The following is a 26273-nucleotide window of genomic DNA, read 5'->3' as shown; positions in this document are numbered from 1 at the left end:
GCAGCAGCATGAGGAAGCGGTATATAGGGGCCTATGGCAGATTAGGGGCCTGGCAGCAGCTATAGGAGGCCCATAATCTGCCAGCACCCTATGTCAAAAAATTCTACACACCAGCAGTGTGTGAGGAGACCTGAAAGTGGCACATGGCAGAGTGTGGCGATGGAGACAGCAGCAATGGGAGGCCGTACAGGGACCCATGAGAGACTCTGGACCTGGCAGCAGCATGAGGAGGCGGTATATAGGGGCCTATGGCAGATTAGGGGCCTGGCAGCAGCTATAGGAGGCCCATAATCTGCCAGCACCCTATGTCAAAAAATTCTACACACCAGCAGTGTGAGGAGACCTGAAAGTGGCACATGGCAGCAGAGTGTGGCGATGGAGACAGCAGCAATGGGAGGCCGTACAGGGACCCATGACAGACTCTAGACTTGGCAGCAGCATGAGGAGGCGGTATATAGGGGCCCATGGCAGATTAGGGGCCTGGCAGCAGCTATGTGAGGCCCGTAATCTGCCTGCACCCTATGTCAAAAAATTCTACACACCAGCAGTGTGAGGAGACCTGAAAGTGGCACATGGCAGCAGAGTGTGGCGATGGAGACAGCAGCAATGGGAGGCCGTACAGGGACCCATGACAGACTCTAGACTTGGCAGCAGCATGAGGAGGCGGTATATAGGGGCCCATGGCAGATTAGGGGCCTGGCAGCAGCTATGTGAGGCCCGTAATCTGCCTGCACCCTATGTCAAAAAATTTAACACACCAGCAGTGTGAAGAGACCTGAAAGTGGCACATGGCAGCAGAGTGTGGCGATGGAGACAGCAGCAATGGGAGGCCATACAGGGACCCATGACAGACTCTGGACTTGGCAGCAGCATGAGGAGGCGGTATATAGGGGCCCATGGCAGATTAGGGGCCTGGCAGCAGCTATGTGAGGCCCGTAATCTGCCTGCACCCTATGTCAAAAAATGTAACACACCAGCAGTGTGTGAGGAGACCTGAAAGTGGCACATGGCAGAGTGTGGCGATGGAGACAGCAGCAATGGGAGGCCGTACAGGGACCCATGAGAGACTCTGGACCTGGCAGCAGCATGAGGAAGCGGTATATAGGGGCCTATGGCAGATTAGGGGCCTGGCAGCAGCTATAGGAGGCCCATAATCTGCCAGCACCCTATGTCAAAAAATTCTACACACCAGCAGTGTGTGAGGAGACCTGAAAGTGGCACATGGCAGAGTGTGGCGATGGAGACAGCAGCAATGGGAGGCCGTACAGGGACCCATGAGAGACTCTGGACCTGGCAGCAGCATGAGGAGGCGGTATATAGGGGCCTATGGCAGATTAGGGGCCTGGCAGCAGCTATAGGAGGCCCATAATCTGCCAGCACCCTATGTCAAAAAATGTAACACACCAGCAGTGTGTGAGGAGACCTGAAAGTGGCACATGGCAGAGTGTGGCGATGGAGACAGCAGCAATGGGAGGCCGTACAGGGACCCATGAGAGACTCTGGACCTGGCAGCAGCATGAGGAAGCGGTATATAGGGGCCTATGGCAGATTAGGGGCCTGGCAGCAGCTATAGGAGGCCCATAATCTGCCAGCACCCTATGTCAAAAAATTCTACACACCAGCAGTGTGTGAGGAGACCTGAAAGTGGCACATGGCAGAGTGTGGCGATGGAGACAGCAGCAATGGGAGGCCGTACAGGGACCCATGAGAGACTCTGGACCTGGCAGCAGCATGAGGAGGCGGTATATAGGGGCCTATGGCAGATTAGGGGCCTGGCAGCAGCTATAGGAGGCCCATAATCTGCCAGCACCCTATGTCAAAAAATTCTACACACCAGCAGTGTGAGGAGACCTGAAAGTGGCACATGGCAGCAGAGTGTGGCGATGGAGACAGCAGCAATGGGAGGCCGTACAGGGACCCATGACAGACTCTAGACTTGGCAGCAGCATGAGGAGGCGGTATATAGGGGCCCATGGCAGATTAGGGGCCTGGCAGCAGCTATGTGAGGCCCGTAATCTGCCTGCACCCTATGTCAAAAAATTTAACACACCAGCAGTGTGAAGAGACCTGAAAGTGGCACATGGCAGCAGAGTGTGGCGATGGAGACAGCAGCAATGGGAGGCCATACAGGGACCCATGACAGACTCTGGACTTGGCAGCAGCATGAGGAGGCGGTATATAGGGGCCCATGGCAGATTAGGGGCCTGGCAGCAGCTATGTGAGGCCCGTAATCTGCCTGCACCCTATGTCAAAAAATGTAACACACCAGCAGTGTGAAGAGACCTGAAAGTGGCACATGGCAGCAGAGTGTGGCGATGGAGACAGCAGCAATGGGAGGCCGTACAGGGACCCATGAGAGACTCTGGACTTGGCAGCAGCATGAGGAGGCGGTATATAGGGGCCCATGGCAGATTAGGGGCCTGGCAGCAGCTATGTGAGGCCCGTAATCTGCCTGCACCCTATGTCAAAAAATTTAACACACCAGCAGTGTGAAGAGACCTGAAAGTGGCACATGGCAGCAGAGTGTGGCGATGGAGACAGCAGCAATGGGAGGCCATACAGGGACCCATGACAGACTCTGGACTTGGCAGCAGCATGAGGAGGCGGTATATAGGGGCCCATGGCAGATTAGGGGCCTGGCAGCAGCTATGTGAGGCCCGTAATCTGCCTGCACCCTATGTCAAAAAATTTAACACACCAGCAGTGTGAAGAGACCTGAAAGTGGCACATGGCAGCAGAGTGTGGCGATGGAGACAGCAGCAATGGGAGGCCGTACAGGGACCCATGAGAGACTCTGGACTTGGCAGCAGCATGAGGAGGCGGTATATAGGGGCCCATGGCAGATTAGGGGCCTGGCAGCAGCTATGTGAGGCCCGTAATCTGCCTGCACCCTATGTCAAAAAATTTAACACACCAGCAGTGTGAAGAGACCTGAAAGTGGCACATGGCAGCAGAGTGTGGCGATGGAGACAGCAGCAATGGGAGGCCATACAGGGACCCATGACAGACTCTGGACTTGGCAGCAGCATGAGGAGGCGGTATATAGGGGCCCATGGCAGATTAGGGGCCTGGCAGCAGCTATGTGAGGCCCGTAATCTGCCTGCACCCTATGTCAAAAAATTTAACACACCAGCAGTGTGAAGAGACCTGAAAGTGGCACATGGCAGCAGAGTGTGGCGATGGAGACAGCAGCAATGGGAGGCCATACAGGGACCCATGACAGACTCTGGACTTGGCAGCAGCATGAGGAGGCGGTATATAGGGGCCCATGGCAGATTAGGGGCCTGGCAGCAGCTATGTGAGGCCCGTAATCTGCCTGCACCCTATGTCAAAAAATTTAACACACCAGCAGTGTGAAGAGACCTGAAAGTGGCACATGGCAGCAGAGTGTGGCGATGGAGACAGCAGCAATGGGAGGCCGTACAGGGACCCATGAGAGACTCTGGACTTGGCAGCAGCATGAGGAGGCGGTATATAGGGGCCCATGGCAGATTAGGGGCCTGGCAGCAGCTATGTGAGGCCCGTAATCTGCCTGCACCCTATGTCAAAAAATTTAACACACCAGCAGTGTGAAGAGACCTGAAAGTGGCACATGGCAGCAGAGTGTGGCGATGGAGACAGCAGCAATGGGAGGCCATACAGGGACCCATGACAGACTCTGGACTTGGCAGCAGCATGAGGAGGCGGTATATAGGGGCCCATGGCAGATTAGGGGCCTGGCAGCAGCTATGTGAGGCCCATAATCTGCCAGCACCCTATGTCAAAAAATTCTACACACCAGCAGTGTGTGAGGAGACCTGAAAGTGGCACATGGCAGAGTGTGGCGATGGAGACAGCAGCAATGGGAGGCCGTACAGGGACCCATGAGAGACTCTGGACCTGGCAGCAGCATGAGGAGGCGGTATATAGGGGCCTATGGCAGATTAGGGGCCTGGCAGCAGCTATAGGAGGCCCATAATCTGCCAGCACCCTATGTCAAAAAATTCTACACACCAGCAGTGTGAGGAGACCTGAAAGTGGCACATGGCAGCAGAGTGTGGCGATGGAGACAGCAGCAATGGGAGGCCGTACAGGGACCCATGACAGACTCTAGACTTGGCAGCAGCATGAGGAGGCGGTATATAGGGGCCCATGGCAGATTAGGGGCCTGGCAGCAGCTATGTGAGGCCCGTAATCTGCCTGCACCCTATGTCAAAAAATTTAACACACCAGCAGTGTGAAGAGACCTGAAAGTGGCACATGGCAGCAGAGTGTGGCGATGGAGACAGCAGCAATGGGAGGCCATACAGGGACCCATGACAGACTCTGGACTTGGCAGCAGCATGAGGAGGCGGTATATAGGGGCCCATGGCAGATTAGGGGCCTGGCAGCAGCTATGTGAGGCCCGTAATCTGCCTGCACCCTATGTCAAAAAATTTAACACACCAGCAGTGTGAAGAGACCTGAAAGTGGCACATGGCAGCAGAGTGTGGCGATGGAGACAGCAGCAATGGGAGGCCGTACAGGGACCCATGAGAGACTCTGGACTTGGCAGCAGCATGAGGAGGCGGTATATAGGGGCCCATGGCAGATTAGGGGCCTGGCAGCAGCTATGTGAGGCCCGTAATCTGCCTGCACCCTATGTCAAAAAATTTAACACACCAGCAGTGTGAAGAGACCTGAAAGTGGCACATGGCAGCAGAGTGTGGCGATGGAGACAGCAGCAATGGGAGGCCATACAGGGACCCATGACAGACTCTGGACTTGGCAGCAGCATGAGGAGGCGGTATATAGGGGCCCATGGCAGATTAGGGGCCTGGCAGCAGCTATGTGAGGCCCGTAATCTGCCTGCACCCTATGTCAAAAAATTTAACACACCAGCAGTGTGAAGAGACCTGAAAGTGGCACATGGCAGCAGAGTGTGGCGATGGAGACAGCAGCAATGGGAGGCCATACAGGGACCCATGACAGACTCTGGACTTGGCAGCAGCATGAGGAGGCGGTATATAGGGGCCCATGGCAGATTAGGGGCCTGGCAGCAGCTATGTGAGGCCCGTAATCTGCCTGCACCCTATGTCAAAAAATTTAACACACCAGCAGTGTGAAGAGACCTGAAAGTGGCACATGGCAGCAGAGTGTGGCGATGGAGACAGCAGCAATGGGAGGCCGTACAGGGACCCATGAGAGACTCTGGACTTGGCAGCAGCATGAGGAGGCGGTATATAGGGGCCCATGGCAGATTAGGGGCCTGGCAGCAGCTATGTGAGGCCCGTAATCTGCCTGCACCCTATGTCAAAAAATTTAACACACCAGCAGTGTGAAGAGACCTGAAAGTGGCACATGGCAGCAGAGTGTGGCGATGGAGACAGCAGCAATGGGAGGCCATACAGGGACCCATGACAGACTCTGGACTTGGCAGCAGCATGAGGAGGCGGTATATAGGGGCCCATGGCAGATTAGGGGCCTGGCAGCAGCTATGTGAGGCCCATAATCTGCCAGCACCCTATGTCAAAAAATTCTACACACCAGCAGTGTGTGAGGAGACCTGAAAGTGGCACATGGCAGAGTGTGGCGATGGAGACAGCAGCAATGGGAGGCCGTACAGGGACCCATGAGAGACTCTGGACCTGGCAGCAGCATGAGGAGGCGGTATATAGGGGCCTATGGCAGATTAGGGGCCTGGCAGCAGCTATAGGAGGCCCATAATCTGCCAGCACCCTATGTCAAAAAATTCTACACACCAGCAGTGTGAGGAGACCTGAAAGTGGCACATGGCAGCAGAGTGTGGCGATGGAGACAGCAGCAATGGGAGGCCGTACAGGGACCCATGACAGACTCTAGACTTGGCAGCAGCATGAGGAGGCGGTATATAGGGGCCCATGGCAGATTAGGGGCCTGGCAGCAGCTATGTGAGGCCCGTAATCTGCCTGCACCCTATGTCAAAAAATTTAACACACCAGCAGTGTGAAGAGACCTGAAAGTGGCACATGGCAGCAGAGTGTGGCGATGGAGACAGCAGCAATGGGAGGCCATACAGGGACCCATGACAGACTCTGGACTTGGCAGCAGCATGAGGAGGCGGTATATAGGGGCCTATGGCAGATTAGGGGCCTGGCAGCAGCTATAGGAGGCCCGTAATCTGCCAGCACCCTATGTCAAAAAATTAAACACACCAGCAGTGTGAGGAGACCTGAAAGTGGCACATGTTTGAGGCATGATTCATGGCGGATTTAGTCAGTTGTGTCAGGAACTGGTGGTTTGAAATCCAGACTAATCCACGCCTGATTCATTTTCACAAACGTGAGTCTCTCCACACTTTGGGTGGACAGTCGTGTCCTCCGCGGAGTTACAATACCTCCTGCCGCACTAAACACGCGCTCCGATGCCACGCTACTGGCCGGGCATGACAGCCTTTCAAGGGCAAATTCAGCTAGTTGGGGCCAAAGGTCAAGTTTCGTTGCCCAGTAGTCAAGGGGATTGTCTACCTCGGTTGGCAGGGTGCTGTCCAAGTAGGCCCAAGCCTGTTGTTTGAGCTCCTGCTCCAGGTCCACCTGATGCTGCTGCTGCTGCTGCGGCTGGTTAGTAGTTTCCTCACTGCGCTGGTGAAGAAAGCTACTCATCATCGACTGCAGACTGAGGCAGCCGCTGCTGGTGGAGCTGCCACTGCTCCTACCACCCCACCCCTCCCCTGCTGCCATGCCAGCGGAACGCGAGCGCACAGGGCCCACAGTGTCTGAGGATGGACGTTGGCGCACAAAGGCAGAGACCAACTGACTACATAGGTGGTTTTTATAGTACGTAATTTTGGCCTCCCTCTCAGCAGGTGTGAAAAAGGCCACCATTTTGGACCGGTAGCGAGGGTCCAACAAGGTGGACAGCCAAAAGTCATCCCTCTGTCTGATGGTTATTATTCGGCTGTCGCTACGCAAGCAACCGAGCATGCTATGGGCCATTTGTGCCAAGGAATGCGAGGGACTCCCTGCCTCCATCTCCACAGCATACTGCCACGGTGCGTCTGGGTCCTCTGTCTCCTCCTCCTCCTCTACCAGATGCTCCTGCTCCTCCACTCCTGTCCGCTGAGTGGAAAAACCACCCATTTCACTCAATAATTCCTGAGCACAAATGTCCTCCTCTACCTCCTCCTCTTCTTCCTGTCCTGCCCCCACAGGGGTCATGTGGCGTTGAGATCTGTGCGCCACGTCTACCGCACCCTGACCAGCCATTGTTAACAGCATTTGTTCCAGGACGTGCAACAGAGGAATGACGTCGTTCATCCCATAGTCCTGCCGACTCACGAATAGCGTGGCCTCCTCAAAGGGCCTGAGCAAGCGGCAGGTGTCACGCATGAGCTGCCAATGGCTGACATCTAAGTTACACAGGGGAGTACCTTTATCCGCTTGTAACATCAGGAAATCGGTGATGGCCTTTCGCTGCTCGTAAAGGCGGTCTAACATGTGTAGGGTTGAATTCCACCTTGTTGCAACGTCGCAGATCAGGCGATGCTGTGGAATTCCGTTCTGCCGCTGCAGCTCAATGAGGGTGTTCTTTGCGGTGTAGGAATGGCTGAAATGCATGCACAGTTTACGTGACATTTTAAGGATGTCTTGCAGTGGGATGGTGGATTTTAGGAACCGCTTGACAACCAGATTGAACACGTGAGCCATGCATGGCGCATGGCACAACCTTCCTTGACGCAGAGCAGACACCATGTTCTTTCCGTTGTCAGTCAACATGGTTCCGATTTTTAGTTTGCGCGGAGACAGCCATCTGTCGATTTCTCTGTTCATTACACTCAGCAGTTCCTCCCCTGTGTGACTACGTTCGCCAAGGCATACCAGGTGCAGCACAGCGTGACACCGTTGCGCCCTGCACATGTGATATGCCGGTCGGGTAATGGGACTTGGCACGGGGGTGGCGGCTGAGGACACGGCGGAAAAAGAGGTGGTAGAGGCGGACATGCTTGCTGGACCAAGGACGTGCAAACGTGGAGGCAAAAGCGTCGTGACCTGTCCAAGTTGCTGGTGCGGCTGTGCCGGCACCACGTTCACCCAGTGGGCCGTAAATGACATGTACTGTCCCTGACCGTAGTTACAGCTCCACACGTCGGCGCTGCCGTGCACTTTGGCAGAGACCGACATGCTCAAAGACTGGCCCACCATCTCTTCTACATGTGAATGCAGGGCTGGCACTGCCTTTTGGGCAAAGAAATGACGGCTTGGCACTCTCCACCGCGGCGCGGCACAAGCCATCATTTCTCGGAAAGGTGCTGAGTCCACCAGTTGGAAAGGGAGGGACTGCAGCACCAGCAACTTGGACAGGAGGACGTTCAGCTTTTGCACCGTCGGGTGCGTGCTCGCAAACTGTTGTCTCTTGGATACGGATTCCAAGAAAGACTGTTGACGGAATCCGAGAAGAGGAGTAGCAGGAGAAGGAGCATCTGAACGAGCGGAAGATGCCAATGAGCGACAACTCCCCTCAGCAGAGGTGTTGGAGCCTTGACTGGCTGATAGAGGGCGATTGACGACGTCGGGTGACGGAGCAAGTAACGGAGCGGGTGATGGAGCGGGGGCTGGGGCAGGCAGAACCGCCGTATGTTTATCACGGTTTTCCCAGGCCACCGAATGGTGACGCTGCATATGCTGACGCAACGCTGTAGTCCCAACATGGGCCCCCTGGCCACGCTTGCATTTCTGGCCACATAGTCGACATACGGCTACGTTTACTTCCTCGGGCGGCTTGAGGAAAAATTGCCACACCACCGAGTAGGAAACTTTGCCCCCGCTACTCTTCACTGGCTGACTGCTACTTCCTCCGTGCGCAACGGCACCACTACTGGCCGTGGTGGTAGGCTGCAGTGGAGCTGGTGCTCTACTCCGTGGACGTTTGGCTCCACTGACACTGATGCGACCCTGCTGCTGTCTCCTGGGCAACCCACCGACTGTTTTGCTCGCTGCCAAGCTGCCACCCTCTTCTCCTGATGATGCGGAAGAAATTGCCTGATGACGACGAGGCTGCCAAGTGCGATCAACCTCCTCATCATCAAGTAGGGTCTCCGCCTCACTACTAGCCCCCTCGGCTGCGTCTGGGTCAGGAGACAGACCTGTCTCTAGACCGGCTACCGAGCCACTCTCCTCGCCAGTACTTGTTCGCTTGGCTGCTGAAAAGGCCGATGTCTCCCCCCGTTCCTGACCGCCCTCTGTTAGCTCTTCCTCACTGTACAGTGGGGCTGAGCCCACAGCATGCGATACTTCGCTTGGTGAGGGAACAGCAAAGGACAGGGGCAGGTAGAGGACACGTGATTTCAGTGGGCTTGGTCCCGGGCCATGCCAACTAACGGTTGTGTCTGACGTACCCACCGACCGTTGGCTGTAGGTGTCAGAGGTGACCTGGGAAGAGGAAGACGACCGAGCCAACCAATCAATGACGGCAGGGTTGTCGGTGGAGACACGACCGCTGGATGACACCGGGAGCACTGGCCTCTGGCTGCGAATACTGCTGCCTCGACCCCTTCCTCTGCTGCCACGTCTGCTCGCTCCTAAAACATTGCCTCCTCTGCCACTCCTCTGCATGTTGTCTGACATACTATTTAATTCAACGATTAGGTGTCCCTGAGTAACAATTCTCTGGCACTCAGTAACAATTCTGTCTGTCCCTGAGTATGAATTCTGTGGCCCTGAGTAACAATTCTGTGTCTGTGCGAGTAACAATTCTGTGTCTGTGCAAGTAACAATTTTGTGTCTGTGCGAGTAACAAATCTCTGGCACTCAGTAACAATTCTGTCTGTCCCTGAGTAACAATTCTCTGGCACTCAGTAACAATTCTGTCTGTCCCTGAGTAACAATTCTCTGGCACTCAGTAACAATTCTGTCTGTCCCTGAGTATGAATTCTGTGGCCCTGAGTAACAATTCTGTGTCTGTGCGAGTAACAATTCTGTGTCTGTGCAAGTAACAATTTTGTGTCTGTGCGAGTAACAATTCTCTGGCACTCAGTAACAATTCTGTCTGTCCCTGAGTAACAATTCTCTGGCACTCAGTAACAATTCTGTCTGTCCCTGAGTATGAATTCTGTGGCCCTGAGTAACAATTCTGTGTCTGTGCGAGTAACAATTCTGTGTCTGTGCAAGTAACAATTTTGTGTCTGTGCGAGTAACAAATCTCTGGCACTCAGTAACAATTCTGTCTGTCCCTGAGTAACAATTCTCTGGCACTCAGTAACAATTCTGTCTGTCCCTGAGTAACAATTCTCTGGCACTCAGTAACAATTCTGTCTGTCCCTGAGTATGAATTCTGTGGCCCTGAGTAACAATTCTGTGTCTGTGCGAGTAACAATTCTGTGTCTGTGCAAGTAACAATTTTGTGTCTGTGCGAGTAACAAATCTCTGGCACTCAGTAACAATTCTGTCTGTCCCTGAGTAACAATTCTCTGGCACTCAGTAACAATTCTGTCTGTCCCTGAGTAACAATTCTCTGGCACTCAGTAACAATTCTGTCTGTCCCTGAGTATGAATTCTGTGGCCCTGAGTAACAATTCTGTGTCTGTGCGAGTAACAATTCTGTGTCTGTGCAAGTAACAATTTTGTGTCTGTGCGAGTAACAATTCTCTGGCACTCAGTAACAATTCTGTCTGTCCCTGAGTAACAATTCTCTGGCACTCAGTAACAATTCTGTCTGTCCCTGAGTATGAATTCTGTGGCCCTGAGTAACAATTCTGTGTCTGTGCGAGTAACAATTCTGTGTCTGTGCAAGTAACAATTTTGTGTCTGTGCGAGTAACAATTCTCTGGCACTCAGTAACAATTCTGTCTGTCCCTGAGTAACAATTCTCTGGCACTCAGTAACAATTCTGTCTGTCCCTGAGTAACAATTCTCTGGCACTCAGTAACAATTCTGTCTATCCCTGAGTATGAATTCTGTGGCCCTGAGTAACAATTCTGTGTCTGTGCGAGTAACAATTCTGTGTCTGTGCAAGTAACAATTTTGTGTCTGTGCGAGTAACAATTCTCTGGCACTCAGTAACAATTCTGTCTGTCCCTGAGTAACAATTCTCTGGCACTCAGTAACAATTCTGTCTGTCCCTGAGTAACAATTCTCTGGCACTCAGTAACAATTCTGTCTATCCCTGAGTATGAATTCTGTGGCCCTGAGTAACAATTCTGTGTCTGTGCGAGTAACAATTCTGTGTCTGTGCAAGTAACAATTTTGTGTCTGTGCGAGTAACAATTCTCTGGCACTCAGTAACAATTCTGTCTGTCCCTGAGTAACAATTCTCTGGCACTCAGTAACAATTCTGTCTGTCCCTGAGTAACAATTCTCTGGCACTCAGTAACAATTCTGTCTGTCCCTGAGTAACAATTCTCTGGCACTCAGTAACAATTCTGTCTGTCCCTGAGTAACAATTCTCTGGCACTCAGTAACAATTCTGTCTGTCCCTGAGTATGAATTCTGTGGCCCTGAGTAACAATTCTGTGTCTGTGCGAGTAACAATTCTGTGTCTGTGCAAGTAACAATTTTGTGTCTGTGCGAGTAACAAATCTCTGGCACTCAGTAACAATTCTGTCTGTCCCTGAGTAACAATTCTCTGGCACTCAGTAACAATTCTGTCTGTCCCTGAGTAACAATTCTCTGGCACTCAGTAACAATTCTGTCTGTCCCTGAGTATGAATTCTGTGGCCCTGAGTAACAATTCTGTGTCTGTGCGAGTAACAATTCTGTGTCTGTGCAAGTAACAATTTTGTGTCTGTGCGAGTAACAATTCTCTGGCACTCAGTAACAATTCTGTCTGTCCCTGAGTAACAATTCTCTGGCACTCAGTAACAATTCTGTCTGTCCCTGAGTAACAATTCTCTGGCACTCAGTAACAATTCTGTCTATCCCTGAGTATGAATTCTGTGGCCCTGAGTAACAATTCTGTGTCTGTGCGAGTAACAATTCTGTGTCTGTGCAAGTAACAATTTTGTGTCTGTGCGAGTAACAATTCTCTGGCACTCAGTAACAATTCTGTCTGTCCCTGAGTAACAATTCTCTGGCACTCAGTAACAATTCTGTCTGTCCCTGAGTAACAATTCTCTGGCACTCAGTAACAATTCTGTCTGTCCCTGAGTAACAATTCTCTGGCACTCAGTAACAATTCTGTCTGTCCCTGAGTAACAATTCTCTGGCACTCAGTAACAATTCTGTCTGTCCCTGAGTATGAATTCTGTGGCCCTGAGTAACAATTCTGTGTCTGTGCGAGTAACAATTCTGTGTCTGTGCAAGTAACAATTTTGTGTCTGTGCGAGTAACAATTCTCTGGCACTCAGTAACAATTCTGTCTGTCCCTGAGTAACAATTCTCTGGCACTCAGTAACAATTCTGTCTGTCCCTGAGTAACAATTCTCTGGCACTCAGTAACAATTCTGTCTGTCCCTGAGTATGAATTCTGTGGCCCTGAGTAACAATTCTGTGTCTGTGCGAGTAACAATTCTGTGTCTGTGCAAGTAACAATTTTGTGTCTGTGCGAGTAACAATTCTCTGGCACTCAGTAACAATTCTGTCTGTCCCTGAGTAACAATTCTCTGGCACTCAGTAACAATTCTGTCTGTCCCTGAGTAACAATTCTCTGGCACTCAGTAACAATTCTGTCTATCCCTGAGTATGAATTCTGTGGCCCTGAGTAACAATTCTGTGTCTGTGCGAGTAACAATTCTGTGTCTGTGCAAGTAACAATTTTGTGTCTGTGCGAGTAACAATTCTCTGGCACTCAGTAACAATTCTGTCTGTCCCTGAGTAACAATTCTCTGGCACTCAGTAACAATTCTGTCTGTCCCTGAGTAACAATTCTCTGGCACTCAGTAACAATTCTGTCTGTCCCTGAGTAACAATTCTCTGGCACTCAGTAACAATTCTGTCTGTCCCTGAGTAACAATTCTCTGGCACTCAGTAACAATTCTGTCTGTCCCTGAGTAACAATTCTGTCTGTCCCTGAGAATGAATTCTGTGGCCCTAAGAATTCTCTGGCACTCAGTAACAATTCTGTCTGTCCCTGAGTAACAATTCTCTGGCACTCAGTAACAATTCTGTCTGTCCCTGAGTAAAAATTCTGTGGCCCTAATAACGTTTCTGTGGCCCTAAGTAACAATTCTCTGGCACTGAGTAACAATTCTGTCTGTCCCTGAGTATGAATTCTGTGGCCCTAACTAGCGTTTCTTTGTCCCTAAATAACGATTCTGTGGCCCTCATTAACAAGTCTGTGTCCCTGAGTAATGGTTCTCTGTCCCTAAGTAACTTCTCTCTGTCCCCAATTCTCGTTTCTGTGGCCCTAACTCTGTCCCTGTCCCTAGTACAGAGCGGTCTGCCTCTGTTCAATGACTGCAGGCAAATGAAGATTTCCAAAATGGCCGCTATATATACCTCGACCATTACACAGTGCTGGCTGGCTGGCTGCTGATTGGCTGATGCGATCACATGTCGTTGAGGAATGCATTATGGGGCAGCGCGCCTTGTCTGCGCGCCTTCCCCGACATCCCCGCTCCGTCGCCGCACATGTCAGCCGCCATTTTCGGAAAAATTTCGATTCGCGCGTCCGAATTAGGCTGTTTTTCGGATTCGGCACGAATCGAAATTTTTCCGATATTCGACTCGAATTCCACTTCGGATGCTTCGATTCGCTCATCTCTAATAATAACATTACCTATAAGTTAAAAAACCAAAACAATAATAACTAGGGTGAAAATCACTCATACAGAATGACCCATTGGTGTGAATTTGGGAACAGTCTCCAGAATGTACATTGAGGGCAACTGATTTGGAAACTTTTAGTGAGCCATGAGGCAATGACTAGTCAGATCTTGACAGAAGTGTAATTTGAAGATTAGGAAGAAAAACATGGAAAACATCACGCAAGGACACTGACAAAAAAACTGAAGCCTCATGGACTGGGCAGGGTTATATGTATATAGGTGATCTTCCCTGCAAAGCTTTGTTAGTGTTCAAACATCTGAAGGTAGTGGCATGAAACATATGGTCTAACTTATGCTATAGGATTTTTGTACTTACCATAAAATCCTGGAGTCATAACATTTTTTTGAGTCCATTGCAGGACACAGGAATTCAAAAACATTCAAGTTATACTGCTGCCTACAGGAGGTGTGGGTAAACAGAAAAATTGTAAACCAGTCCCCTTATACACTGTTCAGCCATGACATTATAACCACCCACCATAACAAATCAGGGCATGGGCTCCATTAGTAATAATAATATAGATCCTGCTCTTTTCAGAGAAATAGAATTATTTGTTATAAGAGCTGCTCGCACCCAAATCTATTCACCCCTTCTTATCTATAAGGTTAACAGGTGCTGTGCTAATCATACATCAGAATCCAACAATTATAAACACCATAAATAATTCATATAACAGTAAACATGAATAATATATAACTCTGTAACAGTGTAAAAATATCAATGCTTCAATACTGAAATAATGTGATACACAATAAAAATTGTGTAAATAAATAAAATGTTCTTTAAACAGTGTCCATTTCATTAAAGCAGAGTTCCATTCAAACTGTATAAAAAATAAAGGTCATCAGCTACAAAATCTGTAGCTGCTGACCTTTAAAAAACAGCCAATCGCTTGTCCTTCAATCCCATGGAGACCTCCTCGCAGCTCGTTTCACCGGCCATCCTGTGTTCCCGGCTCCGGCATCTTCAGTGTGGGCAACTGGCTGTGACAGCTTACGGCTTCACATCCGGGTGCTTACTGCACATGTGTGAGCAGCACTGCACATTCTGAATGGTTCTGTAGTCTTCTGGGACCTGTCACGTGTCCCGGAAGACTACGGGGAGGGAGGGGAGGAGGATAACTTCCGCTTCCGATCGCCTAGGTAATTGCAGCAAAAGTGGGAGCAAATACCTGTCAATTTTGGATACCCGCTCCGCAAAGGTTCCAATCCTTAACGGGGAGCGGGGGACCAGTCTTTAAAGCGGAACTTTCCCTTTTGGGTGGAGCTCCGCTTTAAGGTCTTTCAAAAAATCCTGCGCTCATTGAAACATTGCTTTTTCCATTGAAAATGTGCTGTGGACTACAAAACAGTTCCATAGCTAGACTTCTGAAAGTATGCTGAGGTATTTGGCACCAAGCCATATGTGGCAGATCCTTTAACTCTTTCACTGCCAGAGATGTTTTTGCATTTTTTTGCACACATGTTTAAAAAATAATTTTAGGCCTAAAGATTACATAAAATCCCCAAAACATTATTTATTTTCTGAAAGCAGACACACAAGAGAATAAAATAGTGGTAGATTCACTTTTGTATTTCACAAAATATTACCGCAAAGGTCTCGGAGAGGCAAAATTTCAGTAGAAAATACACTAAAGTTAATTTTAAGGCACACAAACGCAATAAAATAAAGATGAACTGGCTGTAGCCAGAGGGAATGTGTATAAAACCCCCTGCTGTCAGGTCCGTATGATGTTCTGACTTGGCAACAAAAGGGTTAAGTCCTGTAAGTTGGGCGGTGGGGGCTTTATGGAACAGGCTTGTTTTTCCAGCACATCCCACAGATGCTCAATTGGACTGAGATCTGGAGAATTTGGATGCCAAGCCAACACCTTAAACTGTTCCTCAAACCATTATTGAATTCATCAGACCAGACCACCTTCTTCCATTGGTATGTGATCCAGTTCTTATGCTCACATGCCCATTGTAGGCACTATTGGCTGTAGACATGGGTCAGCATGGGCACCCTGTGCAGTCTCCCATACGCAACAAACTGCAATACACTTTGTGTTCTGACACCTTTCTATTGGAACCAGCATTTACTTTTTCAGCAATTTGAGCTACAGTAGCCCTTCTATTTTATCGGACTACACAAGCCAGCCTTTGCTCTCCACATGCATTAATGAGCCTTGCCTACCCATGACCCTATCACTAGTTTGCTGGGTTTGCTTCTTCACCACTTTTGGTAGGTTCTAACCACTGCAGACTGGGAACATTGCACAAGAGCTGCAGTTTTGGAAATTGTCTGGCTCAGTCATTTAGCAGTTACAGTTTGGCCCTTGTCAAAGTTGATCAAATCCTTGCGCTAGCCCATTTTGTTTTTTCTGCTTCCAATGCAACAACTTCAGGGACCACATGTTCACTTGCCTAATATATTCCACACATATAGAAAGCTCTATCTGTGTGAAAAAAATGATACGTTTTTGTAGGGGTACAGTGTTGAATGACCGCACAATTGTCATTTAAAGTGTGACAACACTGAAAGCTGAAATTTGGCCAGGGCAGGAAGGGGGTAAAAGTGCCCAGTATTGAAGTGTTTTTTTACACATTATGATTGCTAATACCAATTAACCACTTCAATACCAGGCACATTTACCCCCTTCCTGCCCAGGCCAATTTTCAGCTTTCAGTGTTGTCGCACTTTAAATGACAATTGTGCGGTCATGATGCAACACTGTACCCATAAAAAAAATGTATCATATTTTTTCAGACAAATAGAGCTTTTTTTTGGTGGTATTTAATCATTGATTTTTTTATTTTTTGCTAAATAAACAAAAAAAAACCAAACTTTTGAAAATAAATGCATTTTTCTAAGTTGCGGTTATAAAGGTTTGCAAATAAATTACATTTCTTCATAAATTTAGGTCAAAATGTATTCTGCTACATTTCTTTGATGAAAATACCCCAAATTAGTGTATATTATTTAGTCTGTAGGAAAGTTATAGAGTGCACAAACCTTGGTATATAAATCTGACAATCGAATAATCCTGTTGTACTGACAGCCATTTCTTGAGGCCCGAAACCGCCAGGATATTACAAATACCTCCTAAATACCCATTTTTGGAAAATAGACAGTCCGAAGTATTTAGTAAAAGGCATGGTGAGTTTTTGGAGGTTGTAATTTTTTGTTACAATTTTTTGGAAAATGTACAAATGAAAAAAAAAATCACAATTTAAAAAAAAAATGTTTTCATATTATCACCGGTCCAGTTCTGCATTATTATATAACTGGCATGGCGGTGATCAGGGACACTGACTGGTGACAGTGATAATTGAATTTTTTTTTTCAACACACTGTAACCAAAGCAATACAATGTTATCATAGTAACATTGAACTACTCTGGGCAAGTGATCAGGATTTTTTTTTTTTACACATTATGATTGCTAATACCAATGTATTTCATTGATATTTGCAGCCATTGTTACTGAATGAAACTGATTAATAAGCTCATCACATGATACAGATGGGCTGTGATTGGCCCTGTCTGTACCATGTGACTGCTTTGACCACTCACAGCTAACAACACAATTGTATACAATGGATAGCATGATAGGAAGCCATCCATTGTATACAATTGACATGTGATCTGCTGTGATTGATCACAGCGGTCACATGACACTGGCAATGGGCCGGTGTAGTGATTTGTCATTGGCTGTATCCCGTGGACACAGCTGGTGACAGATCGCACAGCTTTGTGGCCCCGCGGCTGCGTGAGCGGCTCCTTTTGACAAGACGTCCTATGACGCCAATCTGATATAGGCCGGACGGGAAGGTGTTAAGATGCCATATATTATAACAAGATAATCAATGTTATTCACTTTACCTGTCAGTGGTCATATTGTTATGGCTGATAAGTGTAACCTCTCCTCTACCCAACATGCCTCAGTTTTATGGAAAAGCAGTACAAAGAGCAAATCATAAAACAAAGATTAGGGAGGGGGAGAGCTCAGAACTGATCTGAAGGGTCAACACCTACATCCGAACCAGATAACGCAAAGCCCCTGCAAGATAGGAAAAACTGCCAACAATCAAGGGAAGGTCACAGAGAATCAACCTGATGCTCAAGACTAGTGCAGAGATCACCCCCAAAGGGAATGATTAAACCCAAAGGAATGCTGAGCTTGAACCTGTGAGAGGATATGAAACCAAAAATCCACCAGAACGGTTGAAAACAGCATAACTACCCAAAGTAGACCAACAGCGTAAAATGATCAACAGTTAAAAACCCAGAGACAAGTCCCCAGGAGAATAGGTCCCAGAGGAAATCTTGGACAAAACAGATTTATAGAAAAAGACCAGCTGGTTTACATATAAAGGCTCTAGCCTTACACTCCTAACCATTAGGTTGCAGAGAAGAAAAGTTTCATGACAAGAAAAATTTTGTCTTGCCAGGGAACAAACCTTTCAATGAGATATATTGTACATGTGTAGAATGTAAGAATACTCGCAGCTTAATATCCCAAAAGAATAGCTAACATCTCTAAGACAATAGTGTAAGGGTATCAGCAATAAAGTCAGCCTAACTGAAAAAGAGGGTAGGGTTCACCAAAGGTATCCCTACAAGGATAGAGAGGAAGGAAGAGCATACCTCAACCTCAGACTGGTGAAAGGGAACATCAGATGGTAAACAAAAAACATCCACTTTATCACCCGGAGGTGTCTCTGGGGCTTGACAGAGGACTCGCCTAACCTTGAGCACAGAACATGATTCTAAGAATCTCCTGACCAACAGCCTGAGAAAAAAACTAATCTTTGGATGATCAGGTCTCACCTACTCTATGCCCAACAACAGGCAAAGTTAGTAGAATCCCAGCATGTTCTGCATGCTGAGAATCAGGGGGAATCCAGAGCCCACCAGCAGCGGTTTCTTGAGCAAACGTCTGCCTTTGGTGCTAACTACCGGAACAGTCAGATGGCGGATGTAAAGAAGACAGTGTGGTTAAGAGTAGTGCACTCAGCACTGTCCAACGCAGGGACCATGCCACTTGCTCTGTCATAAGGAGGACTTCCAAACATTCCTGGAGGTGAAGTTGGAAAGGAAAAGCCAACTGTTCTGGAGAACAAGACTCACATCTCAAGAATGGGGATACCCTGGCAAGGGGAGTACCCCTGGGAAGGGGAAAGAGACCACCTCATTTACTCAAACTGATGGGTCATGCTAGGAACATCCTGGTCCATATAGACCATCTGGATTCATTCATTTATAGGTTGCAGCCCAGGCCCCCAGGAAAAAAAGAATGGGGTTGAGAAGGACTATGCTACTAGAGAAAGGAAAACTATGCTAAGAGGGTATAACATCTACAGACTCCTGAATGATAGAAGAAAGACAGAAAACCCCCTGTTAATTAAGGGTACAATGGTACGTAATGTGTATATCGAGAGTTCAAGTTTAGCAGCCTTGCCCGTTGATATCAGAGCCACCAATGGTAGACACCTGTGAGGCCCTATCTACTCAAAGCTTGTAGGTACTATCCGCTTCAGAATGGTTCAGATTGCTCATGTCTAAAAATTTGACCCTCTTCAGCATAATGTCATTTGAGGATTCCACCATTGGGATGCTAGAAATGAGCACTAGGGCACTGCAAAAAGCACTGCATAAGATTCTGAGGTTCTAGGTCCTTGGTATGGTAGGGAACAGCCAGAACTGTTCCCAGTCAGCCGTGTAGGTCATTGAGTTCTTCTGTAGAGGAGGAATGCTATGGTGTAGTAGATACCACAAGGGATTCAATAGTACCCAAGAATATAGGATTCTCCTGAAAAAGGAGTGGAAGTCCAGCTGGGATACAACTTCAGAAACCAAATTGCCACTTAGACAGGGACAAGGAGTTCCAGGTTGCAGATAACCCTGGGAAGTTTCACTGCTTTGTGATGGGCAGAGACAGGAGGTTGGCCTGTAAGCTAAAAAGGGCATCCTGATCACCCAAATGCCAAGGAGGAAAACTACCTAAGGACCCACCTGCATGTTAAAACTTCAACCCAATTGTAGAAGTGGGGGCTCATCTTCAAAGGCTTTTCAGAGGGGTTAGTTGATCTCTGGCTTTGTGCCCTGTGGGCTGAGGGAGTTCTAGTAAACCCAACCATAAGCCATGAAGCAGCAGGCTGATCCACCCAGATGCAGGGCAATCAATATGCAGTGCATCAATAAGTTATGAATCAATTACCTGTAAATCAGTGTCCGTTCACATATATATGGAAGAATATTTGTAAACAGGATAAGAGCTGAGCTAATCCTGTCCTGAACCTGAAGTGAACCTGTGAACAACTACTGTATGCTAGCTGTGAATCCTGAGCTTCAATCCGCACCACGCATGTGTGAATGAGCTCTCAGTCAATGTCAGGAGACTGTAGTGGCTCAAAAATGGAGACAGACTGTTGAGAAAATTACTCACAAAGTGGAGCTGCGGAAACAGGGTAACACTTGGGGTTGTGCCCAGGGGCGGACTGACCATTTGGAAACTCGGGCTCTGCCCGAGGGCCCAGGGTCACTAGGGGGCCCCATAAGATGCCCCTGGTACCTTTTTCATAGGCTTTTTTGAGTTTGGGCAAGGACACAGGGGCCCCATGATCCCCTATTGCCCGGGGGCCCCATGAGTTGTCAGTCCGCCCCTACTTCTGCCACATCTCTGGACCTGGAAAAAGTTCCACAGCTAAGCATAACATTTTGGTCTGCAAAGTGCCACAAAAGCATTGCATATTGAGTCTACAAAGGTCTGGGTATGGTCTCCAAAGCTAGGTTGAGGAAAAACCAAGCAGTATAGCTGCTATACTAGCAAGAAACTAAGGCATGCTAGGTAGAATGGGGTTTTTATGGAGGCTGGCTTGCAACTTTTCTGTGTGCCAGTGTCTCAACCTCATATAGGCGGCAGTATAAACAAACTATTTCTGAATTTGATGTGTCCCTCAATGGATGAGAAAATCTTGGTCTTTCATTTGATAATCTATGCAAGAAAACATTTATTTATTTATAGGGTGCTACACAGTTTTTGCAGCTCATCCTAGGGTAAATATGTCGGATATTTAACCTTCAATATTCTGTTGTAGACAGCTTGCAGTGGAATATTAAGAGGAACAGGAAGGCAAAAGATTGGTGCAATTACAAATATTGTTGGTTATTACCTCATTGGGATTCCAGTAGGATTATCGCTGATGTTTCAAACAAAGCTTGGGGTTATAGGTAAGAACACAAACTGCATATATGGCAAGAATATACTGCACATGTGTATGAAATGTTTCTATGTGCCTACTATGAATTGTTAGATCAGCAATATCAGATGAATTGAACTCTGTTGGTGAAGACTGGTTGTTATGGAATCTTCTACTACAGTCATAGGATAAGGAAAGGCAGGAATACAACTAGGAGTAGCACTAAGTACACTAACAGTGACCGTAAAAAAGCCGAGAACAGTATTTTCTTTCAGTTGTGGTAATAGGTACATAAGTAACTTGAGAGCAAATGAGGCTTCCCTTTCCATGCTAAAATAATGCATTCATAAAATTTTGCCATGTGTTTTTTTTATTCTTAGGGCCCGTGTACACTGCAGCTGATAAACTCACGTTCAGGAGTTTTTCTGTGTTTTTTTTTTCAGCAGCCCCTGAACTCTCCCTAATGTTTTCCTATGTGTCCACATACACAGGCAGTTGAGTTTACAGTCGTTTTTTTTTTAATGCACCAAACTTGCATTCAGGAGTAGATTTTACCGGCGTTTCAAACGCCAAACGCTTGTAAATGCGTTTATAAGCGTTTGCATTTAGAAGTGTTTAACTGTTCCATGTCCAGATGCTGCCCAGAGCCTTTTTTCTTCATCAAAAATGCATGCAAAGAGTTTTGAAGGTACTCAAGTTTTTTGTACACCAGCACAGTCAGTTTCCAGGTTTGGCATGAAGGAAAAAATGGTAGAACATGCCACACTATGCTCATGATGGGATCCATGGTGAATACAACCAGAAAAGACAGGTCATTTCAAACATACTGCTCTCTCTGCTTCTGCTTTCTCTCAAAATGTCTGAAATAGTTAATTTTTTACTGTTTTTCAGTGCATTCTGGGCATTTGGGAAGGTCTCCTGAGGTTATCTTTTAAAAATGCTTCCAATCACAAACGCTCATAAACGCGGTATGCAAACGCGGCTAAACTTTCATCGCTCAGAAGAGTTTTCCAACCCCCCGTGTACATGAGCCATGAAAATTTGATTTTTGACTTGCCATTAAAACCCCTTTCTTTGAGACAGTGTGGGACACAGTGTCAGAAGACTGCAGAAATATAAAATCTCTCCCACTTCCAGCTATCCTGTTTCACATACTGTACTCCAAGAAATGGATTTTGCTGGTAAGGCAATAATCCCATTTTCTTAGTTGTAAAGTATGGGACATACAGTAGGCTCTTTATTCCCTGTGTAGCACTACCACCTTGGGAGTTGCAGGAGATTTGGGTCCCCCTATAAGCCTGCACTGCCAGGCAACATGCATTTCCTTCACTCAGACTTGCATTAGGAGACCGTAACCAGTCCTTGAGCTTTGTTTTGAAGTTTTATTAGGGGGTTTAGAAGTTGAGGATGGGGTAAGGGGTGTATGGGATGCCCAAGGGAAATGGCAACAGAGGACAAAGTCCTTAGCAACTATGTACAAGTCTTTACAGCAATGTTTCTCTTTTGGAGAGCCAGCATCTCCTAAAGTACCACCCAAGACCTCAAATGACTCCTCTCCTCATCCAAATGTACTGGGTGAATCCCTGGGCAGGGGATCCAGTGCCTGCCACTACGGTGTAAAACTGTCCCGGGTAAGATAGTAAATCCAGTTCACCACTAGAGTGCTCCTTTCCCCTTACTTGCACAGGGGGTGCAGGCTTACTCACTTGGTCCCACTCCTGTGCTGATGGTGGGTTGATGGCTGCTACCAGGTCTTCTAGCTGGGCAGCTCCTTCCCTGCCTCACAGGTGGTCCTCTCTCAGGGAGCAAGTGAAGTCCCAAGTTTTCAGCCTTCCAAGGTCCTCTGCTTGCGGGTGAGCCCTTCTCCACCCAGGCCCCCCACCAGCCTCCCATCATTCTCTCTCTCTTCCACCCAAACTCTCCTGCTGCTGAGCAGGCTCAGCTACTCTTAAATGTTGCCCCTTGCCATGCCTCCTGTTGGGGATTGGCCAGGATCCCCTAAGAGTGCAAACCAGCCACTCAAATCCACTCACGGCTTCTAGAACTTTTTCCAAAGTTCTAGAGCAGGGGGAAATTCCAGAGGGGCTGGTCTGCAGAGCCTCTCAACCCTGACCTAATTTTGACTTACCCCTGACTGTTGCACCAGGCTGCTACTCAGCCTCTGCCTAATAATTAGGATCTAGCTCCCCCTAGCTAACTAGGAGGGTGCTACATTTGCATAGAAATGCAGAAGGGCACCAGACTATTGCTGCTCAGAAACTGCTGTGAAGTTGTTACACCATGCATACAGTTCAATACAGCTTCTAATATAGATCTGTGAAGTCACTGTTTTTTGGGTACATCCAGGTTTTATCCTGTGTTGAGCCTTGACGAAGGGGAAGTGATTTTGCCCTCAAAATGCTTTGGCTGTTTTCTTTAATGACTTTTTTACCAACAACTAAAATTACCATGGACTCTTTTAGCCTATTTTGGTATGGCACTTCTTTTTGAATTTTATGATTTGAGCTACTGTTGGGTGCTTGCTGAATGGGGACTTGCTGTCTGGGAGCTGCCCCGCCAGAGCTTTTGAGCTTTTCTGAAGCTTTCCTACATCTGAATATGTGAAAGTCTAAAGCTACCAGCGCCTCTTTGAATATGTTTTTCTTTAATTATTTGGACTAGGACATTGAAAAGCAGTTCAACTGAAGGGTGGGCAACACAGCATACAGCCCAACAGGCCAACAAAATGGTCAAGAGAGGCTTGACAGATTCAGAGAGCAGCTGCAGTGCCTTTGTAATGGACCTGGTGGTAGAACCTGAAGTGCAGAGGAAGGCCTCCCTTGCAGCTCTGGCTCAGGGGCCCTGGTAGAGTAACAGGGAGTGCCAGAGCACTGAGGTGCACGATTGCCTGGAAGGACTTCTGTGGATGGATGTTGACGTGTGTCAGGAATGCAGAAGCAGCTGGTGGATGGCACACAGGCAGAAGTGCAGGAGCAGCTGGCAGATGGCACTCTGGCAGAGGTGCAGGAGCAGACTGGTAGATGGCACGCAGGCAAAAGTGCAGGAGTAGGATACTGGCAAGGATAAGCCAGTTCAGGTGCAGGAGCAAAGTAAGGCAAGGTCAGGCTTTCCAGGTCGGCAACTAGCATGCAGAGTAAGCATAAACGGCAGGCAGAAGAATAGTCAAAGAGCAGGCCAGGGGTCGGTAATGTCAGCACCTGTGGTAGTGAGCCCTTGTAGATAGACAACTTGGGGTTCCCCAGGGCGCGAAGTCTAAGCCCCAGCCTGCTTCTTCACCAGAGCCCCTGATTGTGGGGATGGGCTTGCAGCAAGCTGGGACCAGATTGCAGCCCCCAGGTACACCCAGCTGAGGATGAGGAGACCACTCACGGGAGCAGAGTACAGTGTAAGGAGACAAACAGAAATCTGATAGACTAGCCAAGGTCAGGACAGGCGGAAAACAAACAAAGTCAGAGAACAAAGCTGGGGTCGGTACACAAGTAGTTAATGCAGGATACAGGCAATAGCAACACACAGGAGCTCCGACAACTAAGAAGTTGCTCAGGCAAAGTGCCCTAGACTACTGAGCATGTCTTATATAGGCAGGCAAACAAGGAGGCGGGCCAGAAAGTGATGGAAGGGAAGGAAATAAAACCCAGAGAACAGCAGACGACGTCCATAGGTGAGCACAGACAAACACATGTGAAAGGGATCAGGAACAGCACTGCAGCAAGGAGGTAAGAACACAAACAAGAAACTGCAGGCTAACTTGTGACAGGTAAGGCACAATAACAGATCAGATCAGCAACGGAATCACAGGTAACAGGATGCACGGGTGCTCAAGAGTATTAGACCAAACTGCACTAATGCAAGGCTCTAGCCAAGCTTAAATAGCCCGCCTGGCGCCAATGAGCTGTTGCACACCTGTGTGCGCGATCGTACACACGCACATTCACCAATCGACCATGAGCAGGGCTAACAGGGGTTCTGCGCCTGTGCATAGATATGTGCATTCCCTGACAGCCTTACAACTGAAATTGGCATCAAATGAGATAATAACTTATCTGATCCACCTAGCAACAGGGGTGCCGGTGTCAGGGAGATCTGTGTGGGAACCTTAGGAAACACAAAGACTGAATCCAATTATCTAAAAGAGGCAGTAACTGAGGGGTAATTCTCACGGTGCTCACCACATCAAAACAGTGTACAGAAAATTCTTTTGAATGTTTTGGAGCAGGACATAAGGAAGGAAAGACATTGTCTTGGTAAGGTAGAATGAAGTAACCATCTTTGGAAGGAAAGAGGCCTTAGTTCTTGGAACAAAGTTCCTTACAGGATAAGTCTACTAACTCAGCGATCCTTCACACAGAGGTGATAGCAAGAACAGCCACCTTGCGAGTAAGGTCAGACAAGGAAATTATTTTCGTAGCTCCCAAGGGGACACAAGAGAGCACACAGAAGAAGGAATATGTGCTGTACCCTGTACAAAGACCTTAACTAAGTGGTAAGAGGTCAAAGTTCCGAAACAGAAAGGCCAAGCCCATGTTTGGCCTTTTATAGTACTCAAAGCCAGATGCTAATTAGTGTTGGGCTTGATGTTCGAGTCGAACGTAAGTTCAACTTGAACATCGGCCATTCATGTGTTTAGCAAACACATGAAAGCTAAGGGCGTTTGGCGGGCTATTCGCCTACTACGACTCGCAATCCACTGCACCCTGACAGTGCATTGTGATTGGCCCAAGCAATGCACCTGACCACAGGTCAGGTGCATGCTTTGACCAATCACAGTGCATGATGACATGACAGGGGGCCGAGTGACCCCACCCCTTTGTGATGTAATCACAGTATTTAAAAACTGTCATCCCAGCACAGCTGTCAGACGGCGGAAGCCAGCGTTGGGAGCAGAGCGTTTTTTTTTTTTCCTTTTTGGGTCGGTGGTAGCAGCGGGCATCGTGATTGATGTTGGATCTACTTCAGGGGACATTTTTTTAAATTTTTGTTTTTTATTAAGGACTTGTACTCTCATTTCTTACACTATGCTTTTTTTTTTATTGTGAATGAGCAGTGGTACCATGTACCCCATACTCATTCACATATTGAAGGGGGGATCTGGAGGCCCTCTGTTAAAGGGGGATTCCGGATTCCGACAAGCCCCTGCCCGCAGACCCCCACAACCACCAGCCACGGTTATGGGGAAGACCAACCCCCCAAGTTGAGGGTATGTGACCTGGTATGGTTCAGGAGGATGAGAGAGTGCCCCCCCCCTCCCTTTCCTGACCTGCCAGGCTGTACGCTCGGATAAGGGTCTGGTATGGATTTTGGAGGGGACCCCAACACCATTTTTAAAAGAAAAAATTTGATGAGGGGGTTCCCTCAAAATCCATACTAGACCCGAAGGGCTTGGTATTGATGGGG

General features: G+C 48.1%; 1 pseudogene; it reads left to right on the top strand.

The window, feature by feature from the left end:
* LOC149469841 (multidrug and toxin extrusion protein 2-like) overlaps nt 1–26273 on the top strand; it is a 90320-nt pseudogene that overhangs the window by 50782 nt on the left and 13265 nt on the right.

This window comes from Staurois parvus, unplaced genomic scaffold (genome assembly GCF_062004578.1).
Source record: "Staurois parvus isolate SC_StPar_1 unplaced genomic scaffold, SC_StPar_1.0 ptg000058l, whole genome shotgun sequence".
In the NCBI taxonomy this organism is placed as follows: domain Eukaryota; kingdom Metazoa; phylum Chordata; class Amphibia; order Anura; family Ranidae; genus Staurois; species Staurois parvus.
This window is presented reverse-complemented; position numbering and strand designations above follow the sequence as displayed.